The sequence below is a fragment of the Pelodiscus sinensis genome, chromosome 14, assembly GCF_052426305.1.
Source record: "Pelodiscus sinensis isolate ZL-2025 chromosome 14, ASM5242630v1, whole genome shotgun sequence".
NCBI classification, from domain to species: Eukaryota; Metazoa; Chordata; order Testudines; family Trionychidae; genus Pelodiscus; species Pelodiscus sinensis.
The window spans coordinates 17,520,179-17,542,836 of record NC_143065.1 but is presented as its reverse complement, the minus strand read 5'-3'; the positions used below and the strand labels follow the sequence as shown (position 1 = coordinate 17,542,836).

At 45.9% G+C, this 22,658-nt stretch overlaps 1 protein-coding gene across 7 annotated transcripts in view; it reads left to right on the top strand.

Annotated features, from left to right (window-relative positions):
• CGNL1 (cingulin like 1) overlaps nucleotides 1–22,658 on the top strand; it is a 134,925-nt gene that overhangs the window by 4,865 nt on the left and 107,402 nt on the right. For 2 of the 7 annotated variants that reach the window (XM_075897323.2, XM_075897318.2), the window contains exon 1: nucleotides 8,545–8,952. The exons of 1 other annotated variant lie outside the window; for it this stretch is intronic. The gene's annotated coding sequence lies outside the window, so the exon portion shown is untranslated. Of the gene's footprint in view, nucleotides 1–8,543; nucleotides 8,953–9,304; nucleotides 9,723–13,177; nucleotides 13,292–22,658 lie in introns of those variants that run through there. 4 more of the 7 variants (XM_075897322.2, XM_075897317.2, XM_075897319.2 and 1 more) reach the window with 4 other exon arrangements.

The window sequence follows — 22,658 nt, the reverse complement described above, 5'->3', positions numbered from 1 at the left end:
TTATTTTAGTAATTTGCTTTGTTCTGTCTGCTTTCTCTTATGACCACTTAAATCCTACTATTTATCTTAATAAAATCACTTTTGTTTGTAAATTACTGTTACTTGGGAGAGAGAGGAGAACATGAGCTTACCCTGCACCCCACTTTATACAGAATAAGATGTATTTATCTGTGGTTCAGGACCCACTTAGGCTGCACTTTTGGGTGCTGAGTCAAGTCCCAGTAGCTGAGCCATCCCAGAGCTGAGCTAATCTCAGTGTCTGTATTATACTGCAGAGTGCTGTGACTCTATCTCTGTGTCACTGCTGGAGAAGACCTGAGGGTCTGGCTTAGCTGGACACAGTTGAGAGGCACTCATAAGGGCAGGAGGGTGGGCTCAGTGATATTTCAGCACATCAAGTAACAGTCCCAAGGAAGGCCAGCAACAGAACCCATCATAAGGTGGATGAGCCAAATTTGATGGTGCTGAATCTCACTTAACACACTTGAAATGGTGAAAGGAATGCTAAATTACTAACCATGCTATACAAGAATAGAATGAAAAGTGAACGATTGGCATGAAAAGATTAAATAAACTCATGCTAATAAATGGTAGTCATGACTGCTGAATGTTTTAGGAGTAGCTGCCTTACTTTTATATGTAGTTATAATAGGTCTTTAGAATCTCTTGAATTTATATTAGAATCTTTAAGTAAAATTTTTCCATGACTATTTTAAACTTTGAATCAACAGTGTCCAACTAAAATGAAGTCATTTACAAGTAACACAGGGAAAAACATCTATTCCAAATTCATTGTCATTTGGGATGACTTGCGATCTATATTATACCTCTGATTATACCTTTCTTTTAAATAGTAAACCTATTTAGTGAAGAACGTGATAGCTCTCTAATGCCCAGAGATAGCTCAAGATACAAGCCGGTCAAATGTTTTACTAAACTACAAGAAAATAAGATGTTGACAAATTTTAATATTTCTTCATATTGCAATTTTTATAAAAGGTTACCATGCTAAAATACCTGAGGATTCTATCTAGCTTTCCCATGTACTTCATTTAATACCTTGGAGAAGTCATTCAAGCACTCTGTATCTCAGTTCCCCCTCTCTAAATAGGGATGACACTACAGTACTTCCCTACATTAGGGGCTGTTGTGAGGTGTTCAGACACTAGGATGATGTGGGTAGAGAGGCTATATAAGCACCTAGCTTATATAGATGCAAGATTAGTCTTATTTTGGGGGATTCCTTTTGAAAGGCAGAAGAAGATTTTTTTTAAATTATAAACTCTGTAGAAACTATTTCCTAATGCAGTAGAACATTGCTGGCTTTCTGCACACTTTGTCCTCACTACTTTGTTTTTCTAGTGTCCACACTACTTTGAATTCCTCCAATGATAGCATTTGGATATTATTACACCATTTCACCTTACTGCTATATAAAGTACTTTCTATTAATTAATCTACAGGCTTCCTTTATTATATGCCATCACCACAGGATGAATCTCTCTAGTCCAGAACTCTCTGGTCTGGCATCATCCGTGGTCCAGCATGTTTTTGTTAGCTGGATGCTTGCTTACCATGGGCCCTGGTTCTCAAGTGCTCTGTGCTGTTTTATTTAGCTCTAATTTATCCCTAAATGTCTTCTAAGAATCCAGTAAGCAATGGTAGTGTTGGCAATGCTGCTAGACAATACTGTCCTCCTGTGCTCTGGCAAATTTTCTGGTTCAGCACCAGTCAAGTCGAGAAGGTGCTGAACTAAAGGGCTGTGTCTACATTGGCAAGATTTTGCACAAAAGCATTGCTTTTGCACAAAAACTTGCCGCCTATCTACACTGGCTGCGAGTATTTGCGCAAGAACACTGACATTCTCATGTATGAAATCAGTGCTTCTTGTGCAAATACTCAGACGCTCCCGCTCAGGAATAAGCCCTGTTGCACAATTGTTCTTGCGCAAGAGGCCAGTGTAGACAGGCAGCCAAGACATTTTGCGCAAAAGCAGTCTAAATGGAAAAAAGCCCTAGTGGCCGCTTGGATGCTCCGTACCTGCAGGCAACTCCAGACTTCCTGGTAATCCGAGACCCCTTAAAGGCAGACGCAGCCTGCAGAGGCCACCAGGCAGAAGCTTTTTGTGCTGCCTCTGCCCAGCGCTCTGCCACAGAGCTCTGCTGCCGTCCCCAACAGCCACCAGAGCAGGATGGCCACTCCAGGGGGGGAACAGCCACCTGCACCCCCAGCGCAGGAGGCCCAAAAGGGCCGAAAACGAAGGACCCCGTCCTAGTCCCCGGGGGAGCTGGAGGCCCTCCTGGATCTGTGGGAGGAGGAGGAGGCCCTCCACAACACCCGCTCCCGTCGCTGCAACGTGGGGATCTTTGACCGCATGGCCCAGGCACTCTTGCACCAGGGACATCCAGCCCGGACCCTTGAGCAGGTCCATGCTAAGGTGAAAGACCTACGCCTGGGCTATGTCTGGGCCAGCAAGGGCCAGGGGGCAGGAGCTGATAGCTGCCCCCACTACCAGTGGCCAGCCAGCACCCCAGGGACCGTCCATACCTGTGGACACCTGCAGGTGCCCCCCCATCACCAGGACCAGCGAGGCAGAGTAGGAAGATGAGCCAGCCAGCGGGTCGGAGGACGAAGCCAGCACTGCAACCCTCCAGGCGGAGGCCCTCTCCGGCAGCCCCAATGTCTCCTGTGCGTCCTCGGAGGCCGGGGAAGGATCCACGGGTGAGTGTTGCACTTTGCACTCACAAGGGTGGAGGGGAGCCAGGTGCCCAGAGGGGGAGAGCACGTCACTCAGGCTGCAAGAGCTGCACGCTGTGTAGCATTAGCACTATGCAGCACATGCAACCATGTGCAGCCTCGTGACCGAGTGGCACGTGGCCGCGGCAGGCAGCTCCAGGGCACGCCTGGGACTGTGCTGCTCACACACATCCGTCAGGACCAACGGTGAAGGGTGGATGCGGGCTGGAACCAGCCAGGGCCCCAGGGGCTCAGGCCAGAGCCCACACCTCCACAAAGGGTGCAGCACACAGAACGACACGCTGTCCCATGCCTGGCTGTGAGGCACAGCCACCTGCTCCTGGGAAAACTGCAGTGTCACAGCCCTGTGAACGTGGCCCACTGAGCCCCTCGCCTGCTCCCAGTGTCTTGGCTGGCCCCCCGAGGGAAGTGCCCACTGCGGCCACACATGTCCCTGGGCTACCGTGTGTGAGGGCTAGCGGGACGGGGAGGGACGAAGCACTCGGGCTGGCCCTAGGGCCACCTGAGTTTTGCTGCAAGGATGGTACACTCTTCAGTCACTCTCCTGGTTCTGTCCAGGAAACATCCCACGTGATGGGGATCTGAGAGCCCAGACCATGTCTGCCATATGTGCTCCCAGGCACTGTGTGGGGATTCATCTTGCTCCCTGTCAAACACCATTGATTAGCCCAAAGCATCACAGCCTCCACTGGCAGGGAGTTCCACAGATTAACACAACACAAGCGCCCTCCACCCCCAAGGGGCCAGGACACAGATTGGTGGTTACAATACATGGAGGAGGACCCTACTCCAGGGCGGTCCTGTATGCAAACATGTAACACGGAGGGAGGGAGGTAACCAAGTGGGCCCAAGCCACACTATTGATGTCACCTGGGCTCAGGGATGGAGGGAATGAGGTGTGGGGACAGTGGCCGGGCTGCCTGACTGACCCATCCTTTCTTTTGTTCCTTGCAGCAGGACCAAGCAGGAGCGGGGGACCCTCCAGCCCTGCAGCAGCGGCAGCACCCCCAGCCACCCAACCACCAAGCCAGAGGGTCCAGCAGCGGGACCAGCTCCTTCGGTGGCATGTGCAGGCTGTCGAATGGGTGGAGGCAGCCATCACGCGCCGGGTGGAGGTGGACCTGGAGTGGCACCAGGAGGCCTGGGACCCTTCCAGGCCCAGTGTGTGCGCATGGTGGATGCCATCTCCACCCTCACCGCACACATTGGCCATGCCATACATTATGGCATGGTATTGCCACATGCACCCGCCATCCCTCCCCTAGCACTACCCGTGCCCCCTCCTGCTCCTGCTCCTGCCCCCATCATGCCCTCTCCTGCTCCTGCCCCTCCTGCCCAACTCCCCGTGCTGCCTGCCCCGACGCAATATGACCCCCATGTGAAGGTCCACTCCCGCAGAAACAGTCGCAGGAGCCACCCCTTCCAGCAGTAGCTCCCCGCTCCGAGTTAAGAGCCTCCTCCCCCTCCTACCCTACATCTCCCCCCTCCCCATTGTAAATAAAAAGTTCAAACGTTGTGTTCCAAAAAAAAAATGTGTTGGTTGTTCATTGGGAGGTAAGAGGAGGGGAGGAGGGAAGGGTTGGAGATAGGAGGGAGATGTCAACGGAGACAGAGGCGACCCTACTATGGGGCCTGGGAGAACATCTCCGTCAGGGCCTCCCAGATGTACACCCCATCGTGGTGCACCTGGTGGATGGCAGCTGTGTGGGGCTGTTCGAAGGCCTGGCCCTCTCCTGACATCCATGCTGGGAGGAAGGCCTTCCCCCTCCACTCCATGAGATTGTGGAGCCTGCAGCACGCGGCCACTACCTCTGGGACATTCCGCTCACCCATCTCCAGATGGGTGAGCAAACAACGGAACCGGTCTTTCAGCCACCCAAAGGCGCACTACACTTGGTTTTGGGCCCAGTAGAGATGGTCGTTGAACCGGGCCCAGTTGTGGTCCGGCCACCCCGTGGAGGGCTGCTTTAGCCAGGGCAGCAGGGGGTAGGCCACGTTCCCCACAACACATGTGGGCATGGGCACGTCCCCGACAGTAAATTTCCACTGGGGGAAGTAGGCCGGAGTTGCGTAGGATGCAGGCGTCATGTGCCCTGCCGGACCAGCCCGCATAAATGTCCAGGAAGCAGCCACGGTGGACCACGAGGACCTGGAGTACAACTGAGAAATACCCCTTTCTGATTATAAAATGAGCTGATCGATGCTCTGGGGCACGGACGGGAATGTGGGTTGCATTCAGGACTCCCCCGCAGTTGGGGAACCTGAGGGCAGCGAAGCCAGCCACCATAACCTCCACGTCACGCGGGCGGATGACTCTCTGGAGCAGGACGTCATTGATGTGTTCCCTGGGTAAAAAAAGAAAACTTGAGCAGAGCAAGAAGATGGCGTAGGGCCTTGCTCTACGAATGAACCATCACAAGGAAAACTACTTATTGGGAGAAAATGATATGGATATGTCTGAAGAACAATGTGGATCAACTTCACAATGCCTTTTAGTATAAGTCTGATTTAATAAGTAAATTCCCAAGCTATTTGCTATGCTGGATGTTGTTAGAAAAAATAGTTTAGCTTAGCTAATATTTATGGCTTTTTTAATTAGTTAACTGGTGATGGATTCTAACCAAATATACAGTACAAAAAGCTGCAGTAAGAGAAATCTAGAGTTGCCAGTGAGTGTCATTCTCTTACATAACATGTGCCTCTTTTTGGAACATCATGATCACAGACCATAATTGTGATGCCATAAGTCTATTCCCTATTTTACTTAAGCATAACTTGGCTTTCCCAAAGGAACCTGTAGCCAGACACAAACCCCATTTTGTTTTACACAAACCCCATCTTGTTCCCCCCCCAGAGAGCAAGAGAAAGGCAGTCAGCCTTTGATGCCCTGGGAACGCAGGTGTGGTGCCTGTCCCTGACTCTACCATAAACAGAAACCAGACAGTAAATGGGCGCTGACAACTCAGGGCCTCCTGTCGCCCTGATGGCTAGTACCAGTAATTGACACGCCTGCACTGTCTCAGGAAAGGAATCTTCGCCCATCACATACCAGAGGTGCCCATTGTCTGCATCTTCCCAGGTGTGAATTATGCTTTGCACCCTTCGTGGGAAACTTGGTGTTCAAAGCCATTTTTCCTAATTGGCCACTTGAGACCAGGAAGAAGCCTACATGACCCAAGGGGTATAAAAAGAGGTTCAGTAGCCCACCCCATTTGAGCTCCAATCATCTATACCTGCTGGCAGGTATTGTCTCCCGAGGTCTGTGGGACGCCCAACCTCGCCCTACTTCTTCCCGAGGGATTGAGAGAAAGACGCTGGCCACGCCAAGTCTGGAATGCAGGGGTAAGAATATATACCTGCTAGTTGTCTATTTTGTATGCATTTAATAAGAGCTCAGAAAACCAAAAGGGTTTCATGGTACCTGTAAGTGACTTAGTGTAATTTCTGTCCTGTTTTTTTTGTAGTGGCTTTGTTATCTGCAACACAGTAGTAGCATTTAACAGCTAAGTTTACCCTGTAACAATAAAATAGTAACTGTTTAAGCTTTAACCTGACTCCTTCAGTTGCTGTAACAGAACGAGGCACAATTTAAAAGAACTTCAGCCGGTCATTAGGGACAGATATAGGGAGAGCTTGGGCGTTTGGATTTGTGTCACACCCAGGTGGCAAAATCCACTGGGGCACCTTTCAGTCTTTCCCCAAGGCTGCCCGCTGCGAAGGAATTACGAATTCTAGCAGCTGAAATCCAAGGTGTAATAAGCTCTTCCTATAAACTCGGGGCGTCTGAGAGCCTGTTGGCTGCCCTCTGCGACGGGACCCCGGTCCTAGCAGTAAAGTCACAGACGTTAAACTATTTTTTGGGGCGCCCCCCAGCCTCCTAGGCTGCCCACTTCAACGAGACTTTGTGTCTCAGCAGTTGAAGACTTGGGTGTAACACACACGCACACACTGCCCTGACCGTCGGCTGACAGAACCCCATCCAATACTTGTTTTCAGTGGGACTTAGTTCAATCTTAAGTGCACTCTAAGCACAGACAGTCTTAGCTTTTTTGGCAACTTGAAATCAGAACTGTATCAAGGTAACAGTGAGAGTCGGGAAATAAGAGCTAGTTATAGACCTTTTAAGGACATAGTACATTTAGTGTTCCGAGAACTTTCCTCTAGAATTGATAACATGGGGGGGGGGGGCAGTTTAAATCATCATCCACCAAATGTCCAGTTTTGGGGAAAAAAAGTGGGGTGCAACTCCTAGCAGGGTGTGGAAGAACATGAAGGGTGAGGAGGGCAAGCAGCAAGGCCAGCCCTGAGCAGGAGAGGGGGCTTGGGAGACTTTGAGTTAGGTCAGCCCCACACAGGCAGGGGAAGTTGGAGCCAGTAACACAGGTAGGAGAAAGGGATGCCTTGAGCCTGCGGAAGGCAGGCAGTAGGAGAGTTCTGGATAGCCCTGCACATGAACAGGAGGCATGGGTATTCAGAAGGGAGAGAAGGACCTCAGGCTGGCCACATGGGTGGCAGGGAGATCTGGGAGGCAGACTTAATAGAGGGGGAGAGGGGCAGTGTGCCTCCAGCTGGCCCCATGAAGTGTCACATTTTCCCTTTGGGAAAATATGGTCAACCTAGCATTTTGCAAGGAGCCACTGCAGAAATGTCACAGCTGTGGTATGTCTCACTTTAGTTCTTTCTCACCAGGCAGGAAACACTGGAAAGGTTATGGAAGCTTGACCTCATGCAACTTGTAGTGTAGTTGAAGTGGTTCAGAAAATCTTCCAAATGCTTAACTGTGTCTACCTTTGCAGGTTTCCCATGAACACTTAAGGCTACGTCTACTCTGCAGGGTTTTTTGTGCAAGAAGTCTTTTGCGGAAGAGTTCTTGTGCAAAAACTTGTGCAAAAGCACATCCACATCACTTTTGCACAAGAGAGCATCCACACTGCATGGACACTCTTGCACAAGAAAGCTCTGATGGCCATTCACAAAATGGCTATCAGAGCACTTGTGCTTTTTCGGATAGGCTCTATTTGCGCAAGAAACTCCTGTGGAGCGTCCACACTGGCATGTGCCTTTTTGCGCAATAGCTGTAGTGCATTCAAAAGGGAGTTATGCCTCATAGAAGGAGGTTTACCTACACCACAAAAAGCCCTCTGTTCTACCGTTTTACTGTTAATTTACTTGAGCAAAAGCACACCTGAGGTGTGGATCTTCCCTGGGTTTTTGCGCAAAAATCTTGTACTGTAGGGCTGTGTCTACACTGGCCACGAGTTCTTGCGCAAGTACACTGCCATTCTAATGTATGAAATCAGTGCTTCTTGTGCAAGAACTATGATGCTCCCTCTTAGGAATAAGCCCTCTTGAGCAACTCTTCTTGCACAAGAGGCCAGTGTAGACAGGAAACATGAATTTCTTGTGCAAGAAAGCCCTATGGTTTCTTGCAAGAGAGCATCTACACTGGCATGGATGCTCTTGCGCAAAAGCACAGTTCTTGTGCAAAGGCACATGCTAGTGTAGATGCTCTCTTCTAGAAGAGTTTTTGCACAAGATCATGCCAGTGTAGACGTAGCCTTCATGTGGCCTAAAATTATTGTTTTCTTCTTGGGGGAGAACGCCCCTCCTTGTGTTGTTTGTTTCACTTTACATGGCATCTCAGCACGAGGTGAATAATGTCCTACAGCTGTTGCTACAGGGCAGCTTTGCACGTCCCCGACTCTCTTCTTGCTGTGCGGCCCCAGCCCTCGTGAGCGCGGTGCTTGCCCAGGGTCTCAGATTCCTTGAAATTCACGGAACGGAACCAAACAGCAACTAGCCGGAGCTCTGGCCTCTCGGCTTCGCGCGGAGCTTGTTCTGGCCGGGCTCCGGCAGCTCGAGGCGCGGCGGGGGCGAACGAGGGCTGAGCGGCTCTGGCCGGAGGCGCTCACGGGCTACCCCCGGGCACCGCGAGCCAAAGCCCTGGTGGGGGCGGGGCAGAGCCCGCGGCACGGGGGGCTTGTGAGCGGCCGCCGGCCCGAGTGGGGAGCCCCGCGCCCGGCTCACCTGCCCGCGCTCCCCAGGCGTCCCCGGCTCCTCCCAGGCTTGGGGTGGGGTCTCCTGGCCCGGCTGGCCCCCTCCCCCCGGGAGGCGGGGAGTCGCTGCTCAGTCCTCGGCGCGGCAGTGCCTGGCTCGGGCTGCGGGCAGGACGCGCGGGGAGCCGGCGGTGGGCAGGTGAGAGCGGGCAGCGCCCGAGCGGGGCGCGCTGCTGGCCGGGGGGGCGGTTTCCAGCTCCGAGTTGCTCCTCTCGCTGACAGTCCGGGGCAGGGAGCGAGGCGGGCGGTGCTGGCCGGGGCGGGTGGGAGCTGCCCGGGGGGGCACGGGCCGGGCTGCTGGCAGGGGCGCGGGGCTGGCCTGGGCGCTGGTGCCAGGCCCGAAGCGGGGAGGGGGCGGCGGGGCTGCCCAGGGGGAGGGGGGCGGGTTAGACCGTGGGGCTGACCCGCCTGACCTGGGGGCTGTCGCTGGGACGCTGCGCTGTGAGGCGCCCAGTTGCTCTGCTCACTGGCTTTCGGTCTCTCAGAGCTGCTGCTTTCCAAAGGCCATGGGCAGGGATTTCCCCTCCTCCCCCTCCCCGGAAGGAACAAGCTACTCAGCATAAGGCTCCTTGCAACGTCGTCTGACAAAAATGGGGAGGCTCCCTCCCTCCCCGAGACGCGAAGCCTGCGAATGAGGCGTGGCGGCATCGCTTCAGGACAGCCTCAGCAGCTTTGCCCTCCTGATGCCCCCTGAGCACTGCTGGGTCCGCTCACCTGGGCGGCAAAGGTGGGACCCCTAGTGTAGCCTGAGGCTGGTATGTCTACCATTGCACCTGTGGGGCTAAAGGCTGATAAGTTACCAGGCCCCCAGCTGTGCTGGAATGCAAGTGCTTTGGGGCAGGGACTGCCCTGTGTCCCTACAGTGCTTCCCACAATGAGGCTTTAACACCAGAATTGTTAAATAAGAAGGTAATCAAGCTTTGATTTCTGCTGCCATTGGTGGAGCTCAATCAGTCATAATAAGGGAAGTAGGGAGAATATTAGGGGAAGTAAAATCAGGGCATACTAGGCCTGTGTCTCCCCAACTTTTCCTTGTTGTAAAGTCCTTGGCGAGAACTGTATACTGCTGCCTGCTGTGCAGTTCACTGTTGATACTTATAATAGCAAATATTGCACTGGGTGGTTTCAGATGAATTCACAGCATGGTGTGTGGGGCTGCATGCTAGGTTGTCTGTTGGCTAGAGTTAGTGTGGGCATAATTTTAGCCCCTTCAAACTGTGACCCTTTGGTGGAGATGGGGATGTGTCAACTTGTAGATACACATTCTTCAGCAGATTCCAGGGATTCCTGAAGTGTGTATGTGTGTTTGGGGGAGGATACACCTCTGATTTCTTATCCCTTTTATTATATACATTAACTTATTTTTGAGATCGGGATTGTGCCTTTTTTGTGTGTGTTCACTTGCATTCTTAGAAGACAATTTTCCTATTAATTCCTTTTTCCAGTTAACCATGTGAATGATAGGTTGTATATGTTTCTATATGCTGACAATTTTATAGAGAGATGAGTGCTGCCTCTGGTGAATATGTATTAGTGTCAGCATCTGGCTCAAGAACAAGTTGTCACAGCTTTTATCCTTTTTCTGTACTTCCTGTCAAGATGTAATTTTCTTGCCGTATGAGCTGAATTTTTGTGCAAGGTAGAATATTTTTAAAAAGATCATCACTGAAGATAATAGTATTCAGGGGGAGTTGTGGAAACTCCATACTTGGAGACACTTATTTTTTGTGTTGGTTTTTGTTTTACCTGAACATCTCCAGTGTGCTTGACTTGTACAAATGTAGAAGACATAGTCTCTCTCCCAAGGACTATATTAGACTCCATATGGATGTAAGTATGCCTGAATGGATCAGTTGGCAGGATTAGTTTTGAAATCATACTCTAACTAATCAGTGCAATGATATGGAATAGCTGCAGCATAGTTACACTAAACTTTGTAATGTTAACTTAACAGGAGCTTTAAACCCTTATTTTGTAAACATCTTATTTAAACGGCTAACACCAAAATATAGAATATAAACTTTGAGCACAATTCGAATTTTCCAGGGTGGTTTGAGTAAAACATGAATAAATAGAGATTTTAAAATCACTACTTTTAGCAATTTTTTACTGGACTGTCTCATGCAAAACACAGAATAACTTCCTTAACACATAGAATGTGTGACAGCCAGATGTGTTGATTTGTTGTTGTTAATTGATAGGCATGTGAGGTCACTATTAAAAGGTTTTCTAAGAAGCTGCATATTTGATTACATACGGGTAATGCTTTAGAGTATCTGTTGGAGATGAAAATGAAAATCTTGTAGAGAATAGAATATGTTATCAGTAGCTTTGCAGACAATGTGAAGGTAGAAAGAATACACAATCTTTCCCTTTATGTTCTTATTTCCGTTCTTTTAAGGTATTGTTTTGATAGTGCGTGTTTAATTGTTTGCTAATTTAGTCACAGAACAGAATTTCAGGAAGCATATCTTTTTTTTATTTTTACATTTCATATTGTCCACTAGATTATTGCTGAAAGGGTTTGTGGAAAAATTATGTTTTAAGGGGTGATATAAAGTCAGACTGACTGACTACACTTGAATCTCTTTAATCTGGCAAATTTTGGAAATAGGTTTTGCCAGATTATGAAATTTTCTGGGCCATGGATGTTCACCATAATGAAGGGCACTAGAGGTGCAGAGTCTGGGAGGGAGGGTGCAGTAACATGCTGAGGGTTGGGGTGTGGGATCTGGGAGCAGTGGTGACTGGTGACAGGGCAAGGAGGGGGACACAAGCCAGGTGCCCTGGCCCTGCCTGAGGAAGGGCCGAGACAACCCCCTTCTGCCCCAAGCCGCTCCCTGCCTCTACTCCTTCTCCCTAACATCTGCACCATCCTTACTCCACCCTTGAAGAACCAGCGGGGTCATGGCACTGGTGGTGAGGCCTGCTGGCGGTGGGAAGGGTGCTGGCCAGGTAGCTCCAGCTCACACAGTGCCACTCTCTAGCCACGCTGCCCTGACGCTCTCTGGAAGTGGATGCGGCAGCACTTCAGGGGAGTGCTGGGGTGGTCCCCTCCCTCACCAGTGTGACTAGAAAGCAGCATCCGTGTAATCTAGAGGCACCAGGCCTGCACCATCCCCGCCGCTGCTGAGGGACGCAGCTCAGACTCCTTTGGCTCTCCAGCCACTAGCTCCCCTGATAGCTTGCCCCTCCCACTTTGGGGGGGCGGTGCGTGTGGCCCCACATGCACCCTCACACATCACCTAGGAAGGGAGGGTGCATGAGTGGAATGGAAGTGTTCAGTCCGGCTATGAGGGGAATGGGGATGGGGCACTTACTTGGCACCCTGCTTCTGGGGGACCATGTGGCTCTGTGCCTCCTCCTGCTCCCTGGCACTGCCCCCTGCCACTATGAAAGTGGCAGGGGAAAAGCCTCCAGACCAGTGCTTTGCTGCACTACTGTTCCTACCGTTGGGAGGCATGCAGAGCCACTTCTTTCTCCTCCCTGTCGGGGTCCAAACCATGGGTGTTCCCTGCTCAGGGACACCCAGATTAAGGAGGTTCAAGTGTACAAAGAAATACTGAGTGAGAAGCAATCTTACTCTAGCCAGTGCAGTGGACTAGGTGACTTTATAATTTTCCTCATCTCTAATTATAATTATAATGAACAAACATTTCGAAGCATCTAGAATTTTATCTAATTAAAATGGCTTAGAAACGGTTTTTGAACAGTTTTTATTCAGATTACTTTTTTACATACATACATATGGTGTTTGTGTAGTTCTGCACACACTGCAGTGGTTTCCGGTAAACAAAAATGTAGGATGTTTTTTGTGGCTAATTTTTTTCATATTTCTAAGATTCAGAGAAGTTCAGCGTTCCTTTGAAAGTTTCTTTCTGGAATACATGTTCATGGGATCGATCCCAGGGAAGATGAAATGTTTCTTGAGCCTGCTTCAGTGCAATGCAAACTCTAAAAAAATGGTAATCTAAAATAAATTACAGTCATGTTATAAATAACAATGGAAGTGGTAATGGGTGATTTTCACTAACATAGCAAGGAAGAGTGTGTTATGCTCAAAGTTGTGGTGATCTCTCTATGAGTGTGCATTGTAATTATCTGCTTATAGTAGATTCGCTGTGGCCAACCCGAGGCTCGCGAGCCTTCCCCCTCCCCCCCCCGTGGCTTGAAAGCTGCCCCTGTGCCTTCAAACACAGCCCTCTCCTCTCGGCTCCCTGTGCTGACCTGGGCAGGGGAGCCATCTGGTGCGGCCATGAAAGCTACAGAAATAAAGATGCGGCTTCTTTTTTTGCTCGACCAAATGTGATCTGGGGCTCCTTTTAAAGGGGCAAAAGGGGCAGTCCTTTTTTTTTTTTTTTTTTTTTTTTTTTATTCTCAACAAGTTTGCCCTGGCTTTTTTCTCAACAAGTTTGCCCTGGCTGGATCCACTGCTATCTTGGCTCTTTTCCCAGAATGGGTTGGTGGCCACCCCTGCAGTAAGTACTCTTATTTTCCGTGACAGACTAGTAGTTTCTATTATGTACTATAATAGCTATATTTGTTATACTAATACATGGTATAATTTGTACTATCCAAATTAATTTCTAGTGAAGAAGCATGTATCATATTTTTTTACATATTTTTAGCACTAAAGTTCCTGATCTTGCATTTGTGAATAGAAAGTTGGTTTTACTTTACAATGAACATTTGGAAGAATTTGAATTTGTTAAATTGGAAGTTCTTAAGTCCAATTTAGTAATTTCAAAATAGTTATTAGTGTAGACTATTTTAAAACCTGCAGCAGCGAGTCTCAGAGCTTGGAGCTACAGATGCCCACTTCTGCAGTATTGCTAAAAGCAACAGGGTAGACATTATGACTAAGACTGGAACTTGGGCTCTGAAGCCTACCTTCCTCCCCTGGGTTCCAGATGGTTCAAGGTTTTAAAACCATGTATAGACCTAGCCTAAAAGTGGGCCATGAATGAAATCAGTTTCATTTTTGCCTTGTCCTAGAAGTTTACCTTAATAGCAAGATCAGTTTTGTGGAGAATAAGAATATAATGGAATTCCTACCCCACACTATGTTGCTAAAAATGGATCTATTTGGAAGCAAATTTAAAGTTGGTTTGCCTGGAGGCTGTGATGTCTGGAATGTATAAGTGAAATGGCATGACCTCTGACTTGAATACTTAACCCTTTGGCCATGGAACAACATGAGATAAATGTTTTTACAAACTGGTAGTAAGCCAATTAGTTAGTACAGATTACGGAGTTTAAGCTCCTCCCCCTCCCTTCCTGTTTTCTGTTTCTACTATGGAAACAAGCTGTTTGCATTGTAAACTGATTACATCTACAAAGGCTAGGAACCTGCAGAAACCTGTAATTTAAAATGGTGTCCAACAATCTGAAAACAAGGATTTTACACTTGAAACACCAGCAAAACTTTAAGTGTAATGTCTTTACTCTGCAGTATTGTGACAGTAGATGACAAGAAGAATCTTTTCAATGTAGAATGAGCTCCCTTTTAAATAATATCACTAATATTATTTGTATTATTGTAGCACCTAGGAACCCTAAGTTCCCTATAGCATTAAATTATCTTAAGTTCTTATGATCTGTTCTGTCAATGTTCTTATTTTTAAGTTAATTTTGTAATGTAATGCTTTTCAGCAGGAATTTCATTCAAGCTTCACATAAGACTGTTATATGAAATGCAAAAACCTGTGTGGCATTAATGTTGCAAAGTCATACTCTCACAGTTCATAAATGGAAGCATCTGATTGTGTTAGCAAAGTTAATTTTCCAGTAAATACATAATTTTAAATATTTGAGTTACGTTAGGTAAATCTTCTAAGTTGTTTTTCTTCATTTAAGGCACTGCTCTGGGTTGGGACTGCCCTGGGGAGAGAGGATAACCTCATCCCTCTCTCAGTGAAGCAGCTTGGGGCCAGGTGAGAAGCGCCTGTCCATGGCCATTGCAACTTCGGTGGGAACAGCCATAACAAACTCTTTGAAATACATAGTAGAACCCTTTCTTCACCACTGCCCCCTGTGGCCCAATGGGGTTATAACTGTTCCAGTCCCCCTTTCTGGCCCGTTGCTGCTGTGGTGAGACAGGTTTTTCCTCTCTTCCCAGGGCAGGCTGCATACTGAACACCGTCATCCCCGGTCCCAACCCAGAGCAATGACTTGTGGTCTTTCTGCAGTATAACTCCCTCCTACCAGACCCCTCCCTGTCTATTTGATGAGACCAGTCGAATTCCATGCATATCCCATTACCTTGGCACAATCAAACCCTGATGTTGCTTTAAGTTATGATAAGAAGCTACATACCAAAATTGATGGTCCTAGCTTTCACCATTTTGGAGGAGTTTTTGAACAAGCAGACTCACAGACAGATAGAACAGATGTGCCTTTCTAAAATATATAGTTAGAAGATATATACTGAAACCCTACTGATTAAAATGATGCATATGACCATGGTAATAAGAACGTAACAATGGCCATACTGGATGAGACCAAAGGTCCATCTAGCTAAGTATCCTGTCCTCTGACAGTGGCCAATGTCAGGTGCCCCAGAGGGAGTGAAGAAAACAGGCAATTGTCAAGTGATCGATCCATCCTCTCTCTCACATTTCCAGCTTCTGACAAATGGAGGCCAGGGACACCATTCCTGCCCATTCTGGCTAATAGCCATTGATGGACCTATCCTCCATTAATTTATCTAGTTCTTTTTTGAACACTATTAAAGTCCTGGTCTTCACAACATCCTCTGGCAAGGAGTTCCATAGGTTGACTGTGTGTTGCATTGAGAAGTACTTCCTTTTGTTTATTTTAAACCTGATACCAATTAATTTCATTTGGTGACCCCTAGTTCTTCTGTTATGGGAACAAAGAATTCTTAACATCCTTTTTTTGGATGATTTTTAAAATTTATTTACAAACATGAGTCCCACATTTAGGTTTTCAAGTTCTTTACCTAGACTATATTAATGCACACTTTTTTTCTTCTTAAATATAGAAGGGGTAGAGTGTGACCTGGAGTGTGTAGGGGGCAATCCTCACTAGAAATGCCAAGGTCAAGGCAGGCTGCAAAGGGAGAGCAGATACTCCCAAGGCTGGAGGATAATATTGAAGTTATACTTCCCAACCAGTCACCAGCTCTGCTTCTTATTCTATCAAGAATCAAATCAACCAGCCACCTTTCTGTATTCCATTTCTCTGGCTCTCAACCAGCACATAGGTCCAGTACAGTGAAAAGTTACTTAAAAAAACTCTGCTCACTGTCCAAAATGTTCTCCTGACCCCAAAGGGTCAGCCATGTTACCAGGTCAGCATAGGTTTGGCTTTTACCCAAAATTATACTCTGCTATCTTTTAGTGTCTAAAATTAAAAATGATTATTAAGAAAGGGAAAAAAATAGGAGAAATCTTAAATGGTCAGTCAAAGTCCATAAGGTTCTTAGTGGTACAGGTGACTTTGCTGGCTTGAAAGTCCCTCGGTGTAACATCCACAGCGTGGAGCGTCGTTGTTCAGAGCTTCATTTGTAGGAAGAATATTCCAGAGGAAAGAAGCAGGAATGAAGACAAGAAGCAGGACTAAAGATGAGATGGAGAAGATTGCAGCTCTCTTTTGTATTCTTTTGACATGTGTCTTGTAATTCCTCTATCCCAAGCACAGGCTGCCCAGCATATGGCCTGGAAGCCATAGAGTTTGGTCCATAGGCATGCCCCTGGAAGTTGTACTGTGGAGTTGTGTTACTGTCAGTTGACAAACATTGTACAGTACAAGAAAAACCTAATAGAAATTTTTTACTGCACTTGTGCACAAATAAATGCACTTAAAATATTTTTTCAAAATTTTCAGATAATTTTGTTTCTTTTTGAGGACTAACTATAAATGAAGTTTGAATTTCTAAAAAATTCAGGCATGTTGAGTTGCTCATTCATGTATGTTTACAGAGAAGGGAGAAAGTAATTCCTTTTCGTTTTGTGATTGAAAAGATTTTGCTCACAGATTCCAGGAACATTTGCTCTAAATTCAAGCATGGATGCAGGATGCTTCAGCCCAAAAGAGTTATGAAAGGGGTTCAAATGAAAACTGAGATGTAATTTGTTTAACTGTAAGACATAAAATGTTTATTACGTTATTTATAGACCAGACTTAATTGACAAACAATGTAATGGATCCATCACACGAGAGTTTGGGGAACTGAAAAAGAAGAGAATAAAGAGCTAATTTAATAACATATATATGAGAATCTTTTTAGTTTTACTGTAATATTTACTGCTGTCTATTGTACTGTAATTACCTAACAACTAATATTGATAAGTAACACATTCAGTGCATTATTAAGTTTGCTTCATGGTTTATTAATGCAGTCTGGCTTAAAATGAGCTCAATTTTTGAGCTTTGCTATGGAGATGAAGATTTAATATAAAGTGTAGTATTAAGGAAATGCCCTGTGTTCTTTTGGGCCAAGTCATTTTCTTTTTCTTAGAAGTTAGCCAGAAGTAAAAATTGGCTTAGCTTCAGCCTATACACCATGGTATTTTACCAATCTGGCTTCTAAATCCATTGCCATAGTGATAATGACCTAATAGCGTTGCCAGTCCTCCCAGCCAGTACTGTGATGGAAATCTTAAAATAGGCCACTAATACTAGGCACATTATGGGTATGTCTACACTTCATTCCTCTCTCTCTCTCTCTCTCTCTCTCAAGAGGAATGCAAATGCAGACACACAAAATTGCAAATGAAGCGGGGATTTAAATATCCCACGTTTCATTTATGTAATTGCATTATGGTGCTATTTTGAGAGGAAAAAACGGGGTTATTTCAAGATAAAACCCTTCCCTTTAAATAACTCTTACACCTGAGGAGTAAGGGTTATTTTGAGGGAAGGGTTTTATCTCAAAATAACCCTGATTTTTCTCTTGAAATAGCGTTATTTTGAAATAGCGCCATAATGCTATTATGCAAATGAAGCATGGGCTATTTAAATCCCCTCTTCGTTTGCAATTTCGGGTGTCTGCATTTGCATTCCTCTTTCTCTCTGGAGAGGAATGAAGTGTAGACATACCCTATGAGCCTGAGTCTGAGAAGTGCTGAGTGATTCAGGGTCTAACATGGTTTATGAGAGTAAATTTTCTAAGCCAAAAGCATTTGTGTTCGTTGTTGATGAAGATTTTCAACAGAGTAGTGACTTTTCATGAAGAAAAGTATCTAAATGAAAGTGGAGCTCCTGAGCTGGTTGGTCATGTTCACAAAGATCTTACTGTCATCTCTAGGAACTATTGAAGAGATTTTTTGCATTCACATGCACACATTTGATTGCCAGAGTCACTGCCATACATCGATGACAGCATATCAAAACCTAAACTTTATCCGATCAGGGATGCCAGACTTCTTGCATCTCCTTCTCCAAAAGTGAGTGAACAGGATTTTCCAGAACTGTGCAAAAAGGATAATAAGGAAGATATGTGGCCTGTTTGGTGGTAGTAAGGAGTTTTGTTAAAGGGTGAGTGGAAAGGTGATGTCCAGTTGTGGTGCATTGTCTTTGGCGTGTGATCATTGTCACTAAATGGAGTCATGGAGTACATCTTGAATGCCTTATCTTGACACTAAACAGAGAACTAAGCCTTTTAGCATGAGTGAATAATACCTGTGCTGTGATTTCCAAAGCCTTCCCTCTGTGAAGCTATGCATTCTGCAATTTAAAGAGACAGGTGTGGCCTGCATATAATTGTACCATTTTCAGTCATTTTCTCTATTTAACACATTTGAAAAATTGTCAGTACTACTACAGGTAGAAAAATATTTGAATATATTTTTCAAATCCCTGCGTCAGAATTTGTCCAATAATAATTTTCACCAACTAGTTTGAACCAGCTACAGAATTTGATGAATATAGTGGAAAAAGCAAATGTTGATTTACTATTCAGCATTAATATTGGTCCAGTTACTCAGATGATGTGTGTTGGTGACTATTTGATGATCCCAGTTTAATTTGTTTGTTTATTTAGTGCCCACTATCTGTTGGGGCTTTCCAGACATGCGAGAAGGCATAGTGCCTGCCCTTTGACTCTAGGGATGTCTGTTTTTCATTCTTTATCATTTCTGTCTTTCCAACAATAGATCATGGAGTATCTTTTCTATCTTTTGTCTTCATTGACCTGTTTCTCTCTTTCTTCTGACTCCTTTGTATCTCCCCCTAACACATTAATTACACTCTACTTCCTCCCCCCCTTTTTCCCTTTCTTCTCCCATATCTTCCTCAAATCATGCTACTCTTTTCTAATTTATCCTATCCGTTTCTCCCTCTCTTTCTTCTACTCACTCTCACCCATCCAGACCTAAGCCTTGGAAATCAGGTTAGATGCTTACAGACAGAGGACTAAACCTACTACCTATAGCCTGGTATTAAAGAAGGGAATATCACTGTTCAGGTGGGAAATTAACCACCTGCTCCTAGTTGCTGGGATTCCTGCCAGGATTCTAATTGTGCTTCCTAGATCTGCTCATGAAGGATGGAATGCAGGCTCAGCTATCTGAATAGTGTGATTTCCCGCCCCCCCGCGCTCCCCACTAGGGATGTTAAGGACTAGTCAGTGGACTAGTCGATTTCCCCCCCGCCTGCTGCCTCTATCAGATAGAGACAGCAAAGGAGTTGGGGGGAAGAGAGGGTATTTGAAAGCAGCAGCTCTGCACAGCTGAGCCTGGGATCAGCTGTGCAATGCTGCTGCTTTGAAATGCTGAGGCAAAAACAAAGGCCACCTATAGCCTCCAGACTTGCTATGCACATATGCTGATGTGGGTGGTCATTTCCTTCCATGCAGTTTCATTTCTGTGGGGAAGGCCATCATTTTGCCCAAAGTACTGTCCCTGTATCATTTTTGATGACTTGCATCCTTTTGGCAAGTGGATGTCTGATAAATTGAAAGACTCTTGCTAGGTAGTGTTTTTCTTTCTGGAGAAAGAACATTCTTTCTCTGTGATTTCTCCCTGCCCCCAGTTTCTGAGCTCAGGGTGGACTTGAGAGCCTGTACTCCAACCCAACTTCCAATATCCATACAGCTATTTTTGGCATGCTTTGGGGGGATTGTGGTACTCATATCCCTGCTCCTGTGTATGAATCAGTCTCCTTAGCGAACAATTTTGTTTCATACCTTTTCTGATTATAGTCACACTGCAGGGAAATAAATGAGGTTTTTGTCAGGTAGAATGCCAACCAGTTTTCAGTAACAATAGTGAGAACCAACAGTGGTTGGGTTCCCCTCTGTTGCATGTTGGTAAAGCAATGAATAGCAGCAGAGGCACTGGGGCTGGCTGGCTCAGGAAGACAGCACTTTATTGATTTACTGCTGTTCGTTCTTTCGTTCTTACTTACTTACTTAGATCCTGTAGATGTTACCTTACCAAAGAGTTTCCTACTTGTCTCAGGTGAAGGATTTTTTCTGTCTTCCACAGAGATTGCAGATTTTGTTTATGTTGCCATATGTGGAAAGTGTATTACTTGCCCAGGGAATAATTATTTCAGACATGTTCATTTGAGCAGATTAGCAAACTTCAGAATCTGTGTTGGCTTTAGCTGTGTGTTAGTGGAGATAAATCTAAATGGCAACATTTTTTTCAATGTGACTGCATATTGCAGTTTGAGGTTTAAACCTGAGAAGCTAAGAGTAGTACTGCATGCGTAGAAGATTTAGTAAAGTGGTAGTCATGGAGTCACCAGTGTTTGGGATTAGAGCACAGTGAATTTGCTCTGACCTTGTAACATCTCTGCCAACAGGTTGGCAGTCTCATTGAAGGAATTTATCCAAGTGCAGTTCTATTTTAAGAGAAATGGAATGGGTGATGAAATCCATAGCCAGACATTTTAAATGCACTTTAAATACTTGTTTTTTTCACATGTGCCTCTAAGTAAGCATTGGATCCACTATATTTAAATTACAGTGTTCCATTTATTTGTCCTATTGAGACACACTATTTAATATAGAATGTAAACCTTGATTTCAGATGTGATGTAAAAAGAGCGCCTTTTTATGTCCAAGCAAAATGCAGGACAATGTAGCACTTTAAAGACTAACAAGATGGTTTATTAGATGATGAGCTTTCGTGGGCCAGACCCACTTCCTCAGATCAAATAGTGGAAGAAAGTAGTCACAACCATATATACCAAAGGATACAATTAAAAAAAATGAACAAATATGAAAAGGACAAATCACATTGCAGAACAGAAGGAGGATGCGGGGGGGGGGGGGGGGGGAAGGGGGAGGAAGGAAGGTAAGTGTCTGTGAATTGCTGATATTAAAGGTAGGGAGAGTGGGATGTTTGTGAGTTAATGGTATTACAGGTGATAATTGGGGAAACTGTCTTGGTAATGGGTGAGAAAGTTCAAAGTCTTGTTAAGTCCTTGTTGGCAAGTGTCGAATTTTAACATGAATGACAGTTCAGAGGATTCCCTTTCAAGTGCAGATGTAAAAGGTCTTTGTAGCAGAATGCAGGTGGCTAAGTCATTTAGAGAGTGTCCTTTCTGGTTAAAGTGGCAAGAAACTGTTTTCTCTTTGTGATCTTGTCTGATATCTGTTTTGTGGGCATTAATCCTTTGGCGAAGTGTCTGAGATGTTTGTCCAATGTACATAGCAGACGGACACTTTCGGCACATGATAGCATAGATTATATTTCTGGATGCGCAGGAATATGTGTTCTTGATCTTATAACTCACTTGATTAGGTCCAATAATGGTATCAGCAGAATGAATATGTGGACAAAGCTGGCAACGGGGTTTGTTGCAAGGGAAGGTACCAGGGTTGGTATTAGTGTGGTATGTCCTGTGGTGGTTGGTAAGAATCATCTTGAGGTTAGGTGGTTGTCTATAGGAGACTATGGGTCTGTCTCCCAGAGCCTCTTTGAGTATGGTATCCTGTTCCAATATAGGCTGTAGTTTATTGATAATGTGTTGGACAGGTTTAAGTTGGGGGTTGTAGGTGATGACAAGTGGTGTTCTATTGTTGGTTTTCTTGGGTATGTCTTGAAGTAGATGGTTTCTAGGTATTCGTCTGGCTCTTTCAATTTGCTTTTTTATTTCTCTGGGTGGGTAGTTGAGATTTATAAATGCTTGGTAGAGATCCTGAAGCTTCTGGTCTCTGTCAGTGGGGTTAGAGCAGATGCGGTTGTATCGAAGGGCTTGGCTATAGACGATGGATCGTGTGGTGTGTTCTGGATGGGAGCTGGATGCATGTAGGTAACTGTATGAGTCGGTGGGTTTTCTGTAGAGAGTGGTGTCTAATTTTCCATTGTTGATTTGTACGGTGGTGTCCAGGAAGTGGATCTCTCGTGTAGAATGGTCCAGGCTGAGGTTGATGGTGGGGTGTAGGTTGTTGAAATCTCTGTGGAATATCTCCAGTGTTTCTTGGCCATGTGTCCAGATCATAAAGATGTCATCGATGTACCGTAGGTAGAGGAGGGGTGAAAGGGAACGGGAGTTGAGGAAACGTTGTTCTAGGTCAGCCATAAAGATGTTAGCATACTGTGGGGCCATGCGTGTATCCATGGCTGTGCCGCTGATCTGGAGGTATAAGTTGTTCTCAAACTGGAAATAATTGTGGGTGAGAACAAAGTTACATAGGTCTGCTATCAGGTTGGCAGTAATGTCCTCTGGGATAGTGTTTCTAATTGCTTGTAATCCGTCTTCATGTGGGATGTTGGTATATAGAGCTTCTACATCCATGGTGGCAAGGATGGTATTATTGGGGAGGTTATCGATGTTTTGTAGTTTCCTTAGGAAGTCAGTAGTGTCTCGGAGATAGCTGGGGGTATTGGTTACGAAGGGTTTGAGAAGAGTGTCTACATAGCTGGATAG